This window comes from Oryctolagus cuniculus, chromosome 3 (assembly GCF_051225735.1).
Source record: "Oryctolagus cuniculus isolate XC-2025 breed Fujian yellow rabbit chromosome 3, ASM5122573v1, whole genome shotgun sequence".
In the NCBI taxonomy this organism is placed as follows: domain Eukaryota; kingdom Metazoa; phylum Chordata; class Mammalia; order Lagomorpha; family Leporidae; genus Oryctolagus; species Oryctolagus cuniculus.
This window is the reverse complement of record NC_142869.1, coordinates 61,250,025-61,266,701: the sequence shown is the minus strand read 5'-3', so window position 1 is coordinate 61,266,701 and position 16,677 is coordinate 61,250,025. Positions and strand designations below refer to the sequence as shown.

The 16,677-nt window shown below is 42.1% G+C and overlaps 1 protein-coding gene across 8 annotated transcripts in view; it reads right to left on the bottom strand.

The window, feature by feature from the left end:
• The window catches only part of ZNF385B (zinc finger protein 385B), a 485,063-nt gene that overhangs the window by 372,729 nt on the left and 95,657 nt on the right, over positions 1-16,677 (bottom strand). For all 8 annotated transcript variants that reach the window (XR_016230734.1, XR_016230735.1, XM_089328032.1 and 5 more), the window contains exon 2: positions 461-611. The gene's annotated coding sequence lies outside the window, so the exon portion shown is untranslated. The remainder of the gene's footprint in view (positions 1-460; positions 612-16,677) is intronic.

The window sequence follows — 16,677 nt, the reverse complement described above, 5'->3', positions numbered from 1 at the left end:
TTTAACTCCTGACTACCCATGAGATCTTTTAGCCAGCATATCTCCCTCTCCAAGGACCCTGTTTTGACCCTGGACAATAGGTCTGTTAGTTCTATGCTTCCATAATGCTGTATGGCTTCTGTTCATAGGACCTATCACAGTATGAGTTCCCCATATATTTGTGCTATTATTTGGCTTATGTCTATCTCCGTGCTAGAGTATAAGCCCTATGGAAGCAACCATCTTGTCTCTGGACATTCCTTAGATCTAGGAATAGCCGTGGGCCTGTTCCTTCTACCTGCTAGGCATTCAAATATCTATTGAAATAAGAAAGGAGTAAGCGATGCAACGAACCCAGAAAGCTATAAAAAGTGTATACAAGTAAATATATACAACCCACACAACCTGCACACATGCACCCAGACACACGCCCTAAGTGGGGGGAGGATAACAAGCATAACACAGTGCACCTGCAACTTACGTTGGGTGTGTTCTAAAAGCTTCTTGGTAAAGTGGTCAGTGGGAATTTGTACATATTTCCTTACAGACGTAGTGAAACAAGTCGGTTTTAGGCTCCCAGATTACCCCATAAATACCAACTTAATCTTTGATGAAGTTGAAATGCAGAACATCTGAAATACAAAAATAACAGAAATTATGGTAAACTGGTCACTGAAAGAGTAAACTGGAATAAGACAGTTTTGTTTACTGCTAAGGGTTGATTTTCTTCACCAATTATTTAGGTTAGCGTATAGGGATAAATTATAATCTAAAGGAAAATTTCTTTCTTTAAGATTTATTTATTTGGAAGTCAGTCACAGAGACAGAAAGAGAGATCTTTCATCTGCTGGTTCACTCTTCTAATGGCCACAATGGCTGGGGCTGTGCCAGGCAGAAGTTAGGAGCCAAGAGCTTCTTCCAGGTCTCCCATATGGGTGCAGGAGCCCAAGGATTAGGCCATCTTCCATTGCTTTCCCAGGTGCATTACCAGAGAGCTAGGTCAGAACCGGTGCCCATATGGGATGCGGGGGTGGCAGGCAACAGCTTTACCCACCACACCACAACACTAGCTCCCATAAGGGAAGATTTCAAAGGAGGTCTGTTAGTACATACCCTTGGATGTCAACTCCTCTTTAAAATATGTATCTTCGCAATTTCCTTAACACAAGGATTATCAGCATCTCCATTAGTTACCAGTGTGGTTATAACAATTCTTTTGGTTCTAAATCTGAGTACAGAAGGGCACTCTGCAAGGAGACAGGGGAGAGAAATTGGGCCAAATATGCAGGGGGAAAGGATTATGCTGGTGAAAGAATGGGTTGAGGTGAATAGCACTGGCCCATGAGGTATGAAGAATTTATAGACAGGAAGAAAAATGCATATGAAAGATTTCTGCCTACGGGGAAAAACTCAGGGGGTTGAAAAATACTGGCTTTGAACAATTCATTTTCCAATTTGGCTTGGAGGTTTATAGAAGAGAAGGAGCAAACAGGGACAAGTCCATATCTGGAATATCTACAAGTCGAATGATCAAAATTCAAAAAAGACATGACCATAAAGGCAGATAGTGATTCAAAGTATAGTATGCCGGCCGGCGCCGTGGCTCACTAGGCTAATCCTCCGCCTTGCGGCGCCGGCACACCGGGTTCTAGTCCCGGTCGGGGCGCCGGATTCTGTCCCGGTTGCCCCTCTTCCAGGCCAGCCCTCTGCTGTGGCCAGGGAGTGCAGTGGAGGATGGCCCAAGCGGGCCCTGCACCCCATGGGAGACCAGGAAAAGCACCTGGCTCCTGGCTCCTGGCTCCTGGCTCCTGCCATCGGATCAGCGCGGTGCGCCGGCCGCAGCGCGCCGCCCGCGGCGGCCATTGGAGGGTGAACCAACGGCAAAGGAAGACCTTTCTCTCTGTCTCTCTCTCTCACTGTCCACTCTGCCTGTCAAAAAAAAAAAAAAAAAAAAAAAAAGTATAGTATGCCAAAAATACTCATATTTACTTATTTATAACCATATACTCAAATGTGAAGGTTGCTGATATATTACTGATTTTCATATGTAAAGACTATTTTTCCCATGGAAAAAATGATATTAAAAGATAATATTGGGCCGGTGCCGTGGTTTACTTGGTTAATCCTTTGCCTATGGTGCCAGCATCTCATATGGGCGCCAGGTTCTAGTCCCTGTTGCTCCTCTTCCAGTCTAGCTCTTTGCTATGGCCCAGGAGGGCAGTGGAGGATGGCCCAAGTGCTTGGGCCCCTGCACCCGCATGGCTCCTGGCTTCGGATTGGCACAGTGACAGCTGTACTGGCCATTTGGGGAGTGAACAGAAGGGAGACCTTTCTCTCTGTCTCTCTCTCTCTAACTAGCTGTCAAATAAAAAAAAAAAAAGATAATATTGGAGCAGGCACTATGGTATAGCAGGTGAAGCTGCAGCCTGAATTGCCCACATCCCATACGGGACCTGGTTCGAGTCTTGGATGCTCTGTTTCTGATCCAGCTCCCTGTTCATGTGCCTGGAAAAGCAACACAGGATGTCCCAAGTGCCTGGGCCCTTGCACCCACATGGGAGACCAGAAGAAGCTCCTAGCTCCTGGCTTTGGATCAGGCCAGCTCTGCCTTTTGCAGCCACATGGGGAATGAACCAGCAGATAGAGGACCTCTCTCTCTTTAACTCTGATAGATAGATAGATAGATAGATGGTACTCTTATTTTGGTGCAAAAATTAAAATCCATGCATAGTTTTCTCATAATACCCACTTTCCAAGAACTTTATAAAGATTTATCATACTTTACCCTGATGCCACCATTAAGAGACTACTGCACAAAATTTTCTAAATAAATCCATTCCTTTCAGCTCTCCACAAAGGCAATTTCCTTCCTTAAAATCTAGTCGATCTATGCATAAACCTGATTTAAACAGCCCCTACAGTTAAGCGGCAAAAAATAATTCAGCTATAATTGAAGTTGGATTTGAACTGCGTGTATATATTCTTGCTTTTATTCCTCAAATCCAAAGTCTCATAAAACTTTAGAAAATACCAGTGGCATGGAAACATTCTATTCAAACATATTATTCTGTGTCCTCTCAAAGTATATTCATAAGAATGAACCAATTAATCAACAGAGATAAATAATTTTAAAGTAAGTTCATCACTATTATGCCCTGTCCAGAAAACTAATACACCACGAAACATAAGAAAAACCAGTAACTTTTAACCTCAAAAGGCTAAGGTCAGGCCCCATCTCCCTGACCCGCTGAACCCTAAGTGTTACACTGAGACTCGAGCAACCATCATGCTTGATTCAGATGAGAGCTGTTGACACTTTCAAATGAAAATTTCACCTCTTTGCAGGTGTCTGGCCTTGTCCATGTTGTGAATTAACACATCAGGTATTCACAGCAAAAGGATATGCATCATAACATTCAAGTGTGAAATCTGAAGCCTAACATTCTTCATGTTCTGTTTTAAAAAATAAAGCCATCTTACATTTTCTGATAGCCATGTATCCCCCAAGTAAATTATACTCTAGATTTATTAAATTTACATAGCTTAAGTAGGAAGAAAGAATTTTTGTTTTTTACTCTTCTGGAATTTTCCTATAACCTCTTCAGAACATCAACACATAATCTTCACCTTCTCCCAGAGTTACAGAAGATCCCTCACGTCTCCAATACCACATCAACAGGCCATTCTAAGACCATGCGCTGTCTAGCAGTTGCTAGCCTGTCCACCATGGCCCAATTTATCAGTCCTGGTTCTGACTTCCCCACACCTCCTCCCCTCTCAGGGGAAAAAAATCAGGTCAGCCCCCATTATCAGCCACTTGCAATCAGAGTATATTTAGTTCCAGAGGTCTTGGGGAAAGGGACCTAGAGGTGGTAGAGAAGCAAGATAGCAGAGTTTCAGTATCCACTTTTGGCCTGAGATGATATAATTTCGAGGCTTATAATATGTGTGGATGTGACAACATTTATAATGTCAACTTTCTGGCTAAGGAGAAGGTAACAGGGAGTTTAAGTGGAAGAGAGAAAAATCTCACTTTCTATTTTAAAGTTCTTTATCAGACTTAAATTGCATGTTTTATTTGCATGGGGCAGAAGAGCCTTCAAAGATGCCTGATTTAAGCAGAGCAGTGACCAGCATTTTCTTTGGAGTCAGGAAGGCTTGTGTGAGGATAAGAAAAGTCAAGACAATTGTACCCAATATTCTGTGTTCATTCTGTATTTTTTTTATCCAATGAGATGACTAATATCCCAATATTCATTAGAGAACAAGGTATTTTGGTGCAGAAGTAAGAATGAGAAAAAGTTAGTCTTTGAGTTTCTGTTTTTGGAGGAAAGAGCTGAGGGATCCAAATGGAACAGGAATATCTAACAGAGCAATTCTAAATAACCATTAGGCTAGTGGTCGGGAAACATTCCTAAGGTAACAGCTTCTTTAGGACCAGTCATCACCTGCACAGTTATCCAAATGGTTTTATACATACACATATATATATACAAATATAATTTTTAAAAACAGGAAAATGTTCACAGATAAAGACATGTCTGTAACACATATAGAAGAACATACTCTTGACATGCAGTGGCCATGTCAGATGGAGAACATGAGAGGAGACTGCCTCACTTCATGTACATACTAACAGGCTCTGCCTTCAGTCTGAGGCTTTACTGTCTCATTCCCCAGCTTGTGAGTCAGTGTGAGGTACTTTTCTTTCTTAACTTCTAACATTGGCCTGCAACTCCTTTCCAAATGTAATGCTTCTCTTAAGAACCTGCTATAGGCCGGCGCCGTGGCTCACTTGGCTAATCCTCCACCTGCGGCGCTGGCACCCCGGGTTCTAGACCCAGTTGGAGCGCTGGATTCTGTCCCGGTTGCTCCTCTTCCAGTCCAGCTCTCTGCTGTGGCCCAGGAAGGCAGTGGAGGATGGCCCAAGTGCTTGGGCACCTGCACCCGCATGGGAGACCAGGAGGAAGCACCTGGCTCTTGGCTTTGGATTGGCGCAGCGTGCCGGACATAGCAGCCATTTGTGGGGTGAACCAACGGAAGGAAGACCTTTCTCTCTGTCTCTCTCTCACTAACCCTGTCAAAAAAAAATAATCTACTATAAACACTTCCTAATTGCAAAATCCAAGATTTATTTATATATTTTAAAGACAGAGTTGGGGGGTGGGGGGGAGAGAGGAGAGATCTTCCAACAGCTGGCTCACTCTCCAAATGGCCACAATGGCTGGAGCTGTGCCAAACTGAAGCTGGGAGCTTCTTCTGGGTCTCCCACATGGGTGCAAGGACCCATGCACTTGGGGCCTCCTCCCCTGCAGGATCAGAAGCGGAGCATCCAGCAGCTTTACAAGCTACACCACAGCGCCGGCCCCCACCACTCCTTACTGTTCTTGAGGTCCTCACAATGAGCCCCTTGCAGAGTCCATCTCCCTGTACACCCCCGCAGCTGTTAGCTCCTATAGCTCGCATGTTGTACTACTGTTCTGTTTATACAGATCTGGAACTTCATGTAGTTTTATTTACTCACTCATTTCAGTAAATGTTTGTTGACTGTGTAGGAAGAGGGCTGGGCACTAGGGAGACAATAGTGAAAAGTGTGGGTGGGGTGACATTCTGAGGGGCACCTACAGTCCAGTGAGTAATGCAGAGGAGAAAACAGGAAATTAAGACAGAGGGCGGCCGGCGCCACGGCTCAATAGGCTAATCCTCCACCTAGCGGCACTGGCACACCAGATTCTAGTCCCAGTTGGGGCACCAGATTCTTGCCCAGTTGCCCCTCTTCCAGGACAGCTCTCTGCTGTGGCCAGGGAGTGCAGTGGAGGATGGCCCAAGTGCTTGGGCCCTGCACCCCATGGGAGACCAGGAGAAGTACCTGGCTCCTGCCTTCTGACAGACGCAGTGCGCCGGCTGCAGCGCGCCGGCCGCGGCAGCCACTGGAGGGTGAACCAACGGCAAAGGAAGACCTTTCTCTCTGTCTCTCTCTCTCACTATCCACTCTGCCTGTCAAAAAAAAAAAAAAAAAAAAAAAGACAGGGCAATAAATACTTTGGAAAAGTCTACATTTCCCTCTTTTGCTAGACTTCAGGCCCCTTAAAGATAAAGCAGCTAAGATTGTGTTTAGCACAAAATAGGCACTGAACAAACGAATGCATTGTGTATGTGGGGTGAGTGTGTGTATAGTATATGGGTATGGCATTTATCTATGGGTATGGTATGCATGTGGGGTGTGTGCATGACATATGTGTGGCAGTATTGGTTGTGAACACAGTAACCAAGGTCAGCATATTCCAATCTTAACAGCTTGTATGTGGGCTGGGTGCACAGCTGCTTGTATCCTCGGATTTCTATACCAGTAACAACAGCGCACATCCCAAGGAAAAAATGCCACCACTCATCTGCAAACTAAAATCCAGATTGTTTAGGACAAAGTCTTTCACACTTTAATTACAAACAAAGCTCGAATTTCAAATTCTGCTGGGATTGGTCACACATGAACAAAGACACATTTGTGCCAATATCCTTGTGGCATATTTTTTATTGCAATTTGCTTTTCAGGGAGTGGAGCACTGGGACTAAGTGGGAAAGTTTGAGCAAAACTTCACAGATAAAAACCCAGAGACAGAGAAGATTCAGGATGCTGACAGATTCTCGTCCACCTCACTGTGTTGCAACAAGTTGGTATGGACCCCTAACTACTTCAATGGATGGTAAAAAGTTTGAGTTCTGGGGCACTGGCATACAAAGGCAGAGACTGGGAGACAAAGAAGCCAGTAGAGCACATTCGTGTTCTCATTTTCAGTATTATTTTCTAACAAAATCCAGATAGAGGATGTTATGTTTGATTCCCTTCAGCTAGACAATCATTTATTAAACACTATTTATAAATAATACATAACCCTTGCCCCTAGGGTAGCCAAAGAAATGTAAACATAAAGAACTTTTAAAAGCAAAGAGCTCACAATAAACCAGAGTCCGTCCACATGTGGCTGCTCCCTGTTGAGACGAATGACCATGGATAGTTCTTCGCATCAGACTCCCCAAGGTCCTTTGAGCATACTTCTGTAGCACTTCAGCTTTATTATAGTGGACTGAAATTATTGCTTGGTATTTGATTTCACCGGACGGCTCATCCATCGTATTGTTTTTGCAATCACCTACTGCCACCTTGCTGAATGCTAGTGAAAGAGATGGTATTGGGAAGCTCTGCACTGGAGAGTAAATCCCTGGAGATACTGACACCACTGGCTGAGTAAGAAAAAGGGACATTTTAACGCTTCTAGCAATTTGCTTCCCTTAAGGAAAAGTTCTGAACTCAGCTTTGGAAGCTCAATGCTCCTTTGTTTCGGTGAAAATATCTTACATACTAGAAGGTCTTTCTATTCTGTGAAGGTAAATCACGAGCTCTATTCTGTAAGGAGGTCTCTGGGGATAACATGGCTCCCAGGAACTTAATCTGCTTTCTGCAGTCATGTAAAAGGTTGTCTTCACTGTGCCACGGTTACACTTCTGGAAACTGTCTTTTCTTTCATAAAATACTTTTTCCTTGTAAGTGGATTCAAACTTCATTGCCTCTGAAAGTTCTTGTTGGATGCTGGACAGTATGTTTTAGTGTCATGCAGTTAAATGCAGAAGACGGGTGACACTGGAAGTTACAGGAAGAACAAGAAGTAAGGCTGGGATTGCCAAAGATCACACTGGATATACTGCAAGCTAATAAATGTGGTCATTCCAACTGAATAAATGCAAATTTGGGCAAAGTACTGATGCTCTGAATTATCTTAGGGACTAAAGGGTAAAGCCACACTTTTGTGGACGGGTGTGGGAAGGAAGAAATGTTTCCATTGTTAGTCATATTGAGAAGACTGACAGAGGCAAGAAACTAACACTCCGAAGGATAATCTTACGGCTGTTTCTGGGCCTGGAGTGACAGGGGGCCGATGACACAGGTAGGTATGAGAGGCTTGTTCTAGGCATTCTTATTTTGGAGAAGTAAACTGATCCCTTAAATGAGGTGACACAGGGCCGGTGCTGTGGCGTGGCAGGTGGAGCCTCTGCCTGCAGTGCCAGCATCCCATAAGGGCACAAGTTAGGTCCTGGCTGCTCCACTTCCCATCCAGCTCTCTGCTATGGCCTGCGAAGGCAGTAGAAGATGGCCTAAGTCCTTGGGCCCATGCACCCACGTGGGAGACCTGTTAGAAGCTCCTAGCTCCTGGCTTCAGATCAGCCCAGATCTGGGAGCTGCAGACATTTGGAGAGTGAACCAGTGGACAGAAGATCGATTCTCTCTCTCTCTCTGCCTTTCAAATGAATAAATAAATCATGTAAAAAAAAATGAGATGACAGGCCTGAGACTAAGCAGAAAAAAACATTGCATAATGAGGCACACCCATGGAGGGCTTTAGTCTATAAACTCTGAGAATCTCTTTACCTAGTAATTGTAGAGATCTCCAAAATACCTTGCCATTTAAAAAGCAACAACCCCAAATCATCAGTGAAACTGAAACTTCATAGCTGATATACCTATGACTCATGCGAGAGTCTCAGATGGCATCTTACACGGAAGTCATATATGAGAGAGCAGGACCTACAGTCTGAAGAATACCAGTGACCACCAAGAGGGAGATAGCAGTCCAGAACCAGGCAATTGGTTAAGATGTCAATCAACAGCTGTATCAGCATGTCTCAGGGATTCAATAAATCCTCTATGAAGGGAAACTGACAAAATACTGGAGCTCTTGTATTAAGAATAGAAATCTGAACTCTTTTGAATTAAGTAACATGATGAGGAAACAGAATGGGGCATCTGAATTACCTAAGGTAAAGACAAAATTGTTTTGTTTTTCTTTTTAAGATTTATTTATTTATTTGAAGGCAGAGTTATAGAGAGACAGAGACAGAGACAGAGACAGAGACAGAGGCAGAGGCAGAGACAGAGACAGAGACAGAGAGAGAGAGAGAGGTCCTTCATCTGCTAGTTCACTTCCCAGATGACCACAATGGCCAGAGCTGGGCCGACCCAAAGCCAGGAACCAGGAGCTTCTTCCAGGTCTCCCATGTGGGTGCAGGGGCCCAAGGACTTAGGCCATCTTCTACTGCTTTCCCAGGCCATAGCAAAGAGCTGGATTGGAAGTGGAGCAGCCGGGACTCGAACCAGCGCCCATATGGGATGCCGGCATTGCAGGCGGTGGCTTTACCCACTACACCACAGCGCCAGCCCCAGGAAAAAGTTATTTTATTCTCATTTGTTAGTGTAGATTCAGAGCTACACAGATGTCTGATACTTAGAATATCCTCCATAAATCTTTGACAAATTGAAATAAATGCTATAATCAAGTGAGATGGAGTTCAGCTTTAACTGAAAGCTGCCAGTTGATTTGGCCTGGCCCTTAAGAAGGCTCAATAACTGAATATCTATGTAGATCAATGTCTTTTCAGGCACCCTTGATCTTTGAGGTAGTCCAAGTTACTATCACATACAAAGAGCACAGCAGTGTCAACAATGAGAACAAGGAATGAGTTTTATCCTTAATGCCAGAATATCAATTTCATTCTTTTTTTCTCTCTCTCTCTCTCTCTCTCTCTCTCTCACACACACACACACACACACACACTTCAGATAGAACCATGATGAAAAGTATCCTTATATACTTAATGCATTGACAGTGTATCAGCAGAAATAAAAGTATATGTTTCTTCTGACAAGAATAAAATGCTGCAATAACTCATGTTAATCATGAAATCTATTAGTTCTAGGTAAAAAGTGTAATTATGAGGAAGTGAGCATTTAGCCTAGCAGTGAGGATGTGCCTGTCCACTTTATAGAGTATCTGGGTTTGATTCCTGGCTCTGGCTACTGACTCCAGCTTCTTGCCACCGCAGGTCCTGAGAGGCAGTGGTAATGGCTCAGTGACTGGTCTTCTGCTTTCCACATGGGACGCCTGGTTTGCAGTCCCAGCTCCTGGCTCTTGTCTGGGCCCAGCCACTGTGACCACCTGGGGAGTGACCTGGTGGATGGAAGCTCTGTCTGTCTCTGTTTCTCTCTGCTTCTTGAATAAATTTTTAAAATTACTGTTTTTCCATCAGTTAATTGAGAGAAATGGATCTAAGTCTATTACTAGCCAAATAACAATAGAGAGAAAATATACTTATTTTGAGATACAAATATTTATAAACAATTGAATATCAGAATAGAAATTAGATTACAGCATGTTAATCTTTGTAAAATTATGTTGTGTACTAGCATTCATGTTACTATATAAGTAAACCTTAAGCATACTATTAAATTTTTATTTAATTTCATTAGGATGTAAATCTTTCTAGGAAAAAGAAATCTTATTGAGCATTATTCCTCTTTCGAGGGTGAATTAAAAGCAAAAGATCAGAAGGATTACTACTACCTTAATGTTACTATCTAGAAGAGATAATTAAATAATATTCATTCTTAAATTCATGTCACTCCTTTCTTTATGTATGATGAATTATTTTTAATGATGGAATTTGGTTTTATTCCTAGCCACATATTGATTTCAATACTTGGTTTCTGGTATTGAGCTAAAATATGCATAAGCAAGAGCAATGCTTATTGATGGGGTGACACAGTCCTCTGCAGAGTGGCACTCTGGATTACATTTGCCCTCTGTCCTTTCTGGCGCAGCTGTGCAGCCTAAACAGCCGCAGAACACACTGGGTGAGCTGCACAACATAAGTGAGCATAAAGACCTGGGCAAGGGCAGACATTGCAACCTTGTCCCTCCCACTGGCATTGCCAGGGCAGGGATCCAACCGTGGCCACTTTCCTAAGACTCTGGAAGTTTTCTGGCAAATCAATCGCTGAGCCTTTGTGTGCAGCAGGAACAAGTTCTCCTACTTGCTAGTGAATCATCTGGGTGAATCAGAACAATTCAATGGATGTGTTCACACAAGACAGACCATCCATCAAGGAAGACATACTTCCACTTCACTGAGTAATCAGATCACCTTAAAAAGTTACAAACACGAATGTTTTCTTCTGGCTTTTGCTATGTGGGAAAGTAGATATAGGTTAAATTAAATACACCACACAACCTAGTTTTGTTTCCACTCATGTTCTCGACATTTTCCATGTGGATACATTTTAACAGTTATTACTTTTATTTTTTACATACAAAAGTAATATATGAGATTCTAGAAATTTTTTAAAAATATGGATAATATATTTTCTCATGTTTAACTCTAGCCTATGCAAATATTTATTTACTTTCACCTATCTGTAAGTCAGAATGACAGAGAAAGAAAGAGAGACAGAAATAGAGACACAGAGATAGAACTTCCATCTTCTGGTTCCTTCCCCAAATGCCCAAAACAGCTATGTGTAAGTCAGGCTGAAGCCAGGAGCCCAGAACTCCATCCTGCTCTCTCACATGAGAAGCACAGGCCAAAGTAATTGTGCTATCATCTGCTACCTTCCCAGAATGCATTAGCAGGAAGCTGGATTGGAAATGGAGTAGACAGGACTCAAACTGGCACTCCAATATAAGATGAAATTGTCTCAAGCAGCAGCTTAAATCACTGAGCCACAGTCCCCACCAGACTAGCATTTTTAAAAAGTATTGTATTTATTTATTTGAAAGACTTAGAGAGAAGGGGAGAAAGGGAAAGAGAGTATGTTTGACCCACTGGTTCACTCCCCAAATGGCTGCAATGGCCAGGGATGGACCAGGCTGAAGCCACAGCTACTCACAGGAGCTTCTTCTGGGTCTCCCACATGGGTGCAGGAGCCCAAGCATTTGGGCCATCCTCTGCTGCCTTCCCAGGCCTATTAGCAGGGAGCTGAATTGCAAGTAGAGCATCAAGGACTTGAATCAGAACCCACATGGGATGCCGGCATTGCAGGCAGCGGCTCAACCCGCTATACCACAATGCCAGCCTTCTACTTAGTCCTGGTCCCCTGCCTTCATCATTTTTAAATGTTATATAATTCTTTTTAGGGTTCTGGTTAGACAACACATAGCTAAGAGTTCGAATATGTAACTAGACATGCTCCTCGACTTACAATGGGGCTATATCCTGATAAACCAATCAAAAGTTTCAAATATCCTAAGTCAAAAATGCTGCCCAATTAAATCATCTGATTTATGACATATTCACCTGAATTATAACAAAGGTCACATTGAGTATACATTTTGGAGGAAAAAGTACCTTCATCCCTACCTCACACTAAATGTCACTTTCAGAAGGACTGTAAGCCTAAATGTTGGAAAGAAAAATGCTAAGACTTTTAAAGTGAAAGATAAAAGAATACTTCGTCTTCATGACTTTGTAGCAGGCAAAGACAAGTTAACTATAAGAGGGAAAAAAATGCAGATTTCAAAGTAACTCAGAGAGTGGGAAGAGATAAGTGCAATATAAACATACAACCAAGACTCTTAGAGGAAAATTTCAAGTCAACAAAATGACAGTTCAATAGAAAAATGAACAAAAGCTTGGAATTCAGGAAAATAAGTACACAAATGGCAAATAAACACATGTAAAGATACTCAACCCCATCCACCAGTAGGGAGATACAAATTGAAACCACAAAGTGATACCACGACTCTCACCAGAATGATCACAACAGAAAATATAAAGTGTCTGATGAAGATGTGAAGCAATCAAAACTTTTACATGACAGAAAAAGTATAAATTTGGTACAGCTTCTTTAGAGAGGTGTGCATGTGTACAGCCCAAGACCCAGAAATTTTATCTTCAGATTTATGTTGAACATGAATATGTGGGTATGTTCAATATATTGAAACATAGTCACCAGCACATTCATAGAAGCACTACTCACAAAAGCTTCAAGCTGAAGAGTACTTAAATGTTCATCAACATTTAAGGGTAAGTAAATATATCAGATTAATCCCAACAAAGAAAAACACACAGCACAAGAGAATGAATAATTTATAACTACATGCAACAATATGGATGACTCTCAAGAGTCGTACAAGGGGCCACCGCCTACAGTGCTGGCATCCCATGTGGACACCAGTTAGGGTTTTGGCTGCTCCAATTCTGATCCTGCTCCCCACTATGGCCTGGGAGAGCAATGGAGGATGGCCCAGGTCCTTGGGATCCTGCGCCTCTGTGGGAAACCTGGAGGAGGGTCCTGGTTCCTGGCTCCTGGCTTTTGATCTGCCCAGCATTTGGGGAGTTAACCAGTGGATGGAGGACCTCTCTGCCTCTGCCTCTCTGTATCTCTGCTTTGCACATGGATAAATAAATCTTTTTTTTTTTCCATTCCCATGGATAAATAAATCTTAAAAAAAAAAAAAGGTCATACAAAAGAAGCCAAGCCACAAGGCTACAAACTGGATGATATCATCTATTTACACAAAGCATGACAATATGTAAAGCTAATCAACTAATCAAAGCTGTTAGAAGTTAGGGAAATTACATGGAAGGTGAGAGGGAAGGGTAATGACTTGAAGAGAATACAAAATGTTGTTCTGTGTCTTTATCTGGGTACTGCTTACAAAGGTGTGCTCACGTTGCAACAATTCACCGCTCTGTACATTTACAATATGTGTACTTTTCTGGATATACATTATACTTTGATAATTTTTTAAATGCTATGTGTTCAATGTAGAAAATTCTTCATATCATTAAAAGAAGAAAATGAATGTCCCCTCAAGCCAACTAAAAGAGATACAAGGGTGGCTGACATTACAGCGTAGGAGGTAAAGCTGCTGCTTGGGATACCAGCAACCCATCTGGTTGTTGGTTTGTGTACCTGCTGCTCTACTTCTGATCCAGCTACCTGCTAATGGCCTGGGATGAGCAGCAAAAGATGGCCCCAGTACTTGGGTAGCTGCCACCATGGGAGACCCAAAAGAAGATCCTAGTTCCTGAATTTGGCCTGCCCAACCCTGGCCACTACAGCCATTTGGGGAATGAGCCAGAGGATGTAAGATTCTCTCTCATTCTCTTTCTCTCTCTTTCAAATAAACAAATCTTTTTTAAAAAGAGTAAATTTTTTCTAGTTTTTTTATGTGATTATATATCTACAAAAATCTGATTACATACAATTTTATTTCCCATTTCTTCACTTATCATACACATCTTTCCATGTTAAAAATTCATCTTTATAATCAGTTCTAAAATACTAACATCCATGATCAAGAGCTAATTTAGCCAACTGAGGTTTGATTACAGGGATAAAGGAGTCCCTGGAGGAGAGGACATGAGTAAAAATAGGAAATCTTAAAGTATCCCATAGGGCCCTGGTAGCAACTGTCCCAAACACCTTCAGATGTAAGGCAATCAAGGACCTTTAAACCTGGAGAAGGTGGCAGGACAGGTTTTTTCACTTTTTGACTATTTTAAATATTTCTAGGAAAGATTTTATTTGTGCTTCTATTCACATCCATGATCATTTCCTTGGAATACATTTTTGAAAGTAGATTTCCTAAGTCCACTTCTAATATATGTTGCCAATTTGACCTCTAGAAAAGCTGTGCCAATTTGCACTTCTTCCAGCAGTCTATGACAGTGTTTATTTCCCACTCTCACAACTCTGAGAAAGCTGTTTAAAGAACTCTTAGTCAATCTGACAAGCACAGCATGTTTTCAAATGCACTTATTTGCTAGTATAATTGGACCATTTTTCATATGTATATTGGCCATATTATAGCTTTTATTTGTGAATTTCCTATTCATGACCTTTACTTTTTTTCCTTTTATTGATTGGGGCTTCTCTCTTATTGATTTTAAGGTTGCTTGTCTGTGGTTATTAAATGTAATAAATGTCATAAATCACAAACATTTCTACATTTAGCTTCTCATTTTGTTCAGGATGATTTTTGTAATTATTTAGATTTTTATTTGTTTGGTTAGTTGAAAGGCTGACTGGCAGACAGACAGATCTTCCATCTGTTGATTTACTCCCCCTCTCCCCTCAAAGTCCAGGCCTGGCCAGGCTGAAGCCAAGATCCAGGAATTCCACGCAGGTCTCCTACTTGGGTGGCAGGAACTCAAGTACTTAAGTCATCATTTGCTGCTTCCCAGGTGCATTAGCAGGGAGCTGCACTGGAGGCAGACTAGCACTGGCACTCCAATGAGGCACATGGGCATCCCAAACTTTTTTATTCCCACTGCGCCACAACACCTGCCATCCCTGAGCTTTTTATTTTTTAAATCAAATATATTCATCTTTTAACTAACTTATGAACTCTTCCTTGGGCATAGAAAAATCCTTCCATGCCCCACATCATACAAATTCTTAATTTTTAAAAACAGTTTTATAATTGCCATTATAGTCCAAAGACATAGTACAGAGCAGAAAATATATGAAAATATAGAAACCTAAAGACAGATACAGTATCACTTCACACTGTTACAGACACATGGGATGATCATGAGATGTCCCAGGCCACTACTGGATGCTTACAATGCAAGTCAATCAGAGGGGATAACATAATAGGAAATACTCTTTTTAGATACTAATAAAACACTGCTGCCTAAAGACCATGGTGAGGGACCGTCCACTTCAACTCATGGAAAGGGTCTAGGCTATGTGTGGGAGATCATTATAGTAAAGCCTCACCAGGGGCAGGAGCACAGGACCAACCACCTTCCTTCCCAGGGCTCTGACTGCAGGAGATGAACAGCCATCTGTTGGAAGGCAAACCTTCCTTCTGACCTCTTCCCCTGCAACAGGAGGGCACTGACCACCCGCTAGTCTTGCTGACACTGCTCTCTGGTCCAAAAAGCCTAAGAGCCAGCACAAGCCCTCCTGATAAAGCCAGGAAGACCAAGAGGACACTGAGGGGCTCCCACTCCATCTTCCTATTTATTTGTAAGTGTATAAGATCTTTCCCCCATGAACTGCCCTAGGTGGAAAAATGCTTGCCTCTTCTGGCCAGACTGCTCATCCATTCCTACCTGGGATCCCACATGGAAGCCACCCTAATACACTCTACTCTTACATGGAGTGTCCCTCTTCATTCTTCAGTCTCAAGATTCCTTCTGAGAATGGGGAGACTATGGTATGTTCTGCTGATCCTCAGACAATGTTCAGTAAATAACATCTGTCTGGCTTTTCCAGTAAACTCCTCCCTTTACTTCTAAAATTTGCACATTAGAGGTTTGTCTGCTTTACCATTCTGGAAGCTAAAAGATGAATTGCAGAGAAACCCTGAGCAACTATCAGATAAAGAAACAGCTCTGTAATTAATTCACTGAAACAAACCTCAGGTATCATTTTTCATCTGTTCTTTCAAAAGTCACAGAGGTTGAATTAATTGTGGAACAGACGCAGTTATAACATTTGTGAGTATTGAAAGATGGGAAGAATACATGCCTTTCTAGAACCTTTTTTCTGATCAGAAAGTATTAACTCTGAAAAGAGCATGACTTTCATTTTTTCCCTTTAATATTTTAAGATTTGATCTGGAAAAATTGAAAATACAATGCAGTATATGTACACATACAAACATACATACTTCTTGGTAACAGTCAATATGCAGACATCAGTGAGTTTGAAGTCAGTGCCTTCTGTGGGTAATTTTATCTGTACTTTGGTAAGTTCATATCTATTCCTTTTAGTTACCCAACACAAGCTTCTGCTGCTAATAGGGCACACAGATAGATTTGGACAAGGGATTGTGTGCTATTGGGTCAAAGTGCACAGCAAGTTTAACATGCTCAGAAGTAACAAGAAAAAAATAGCAATTCCTAAAGCTCTCT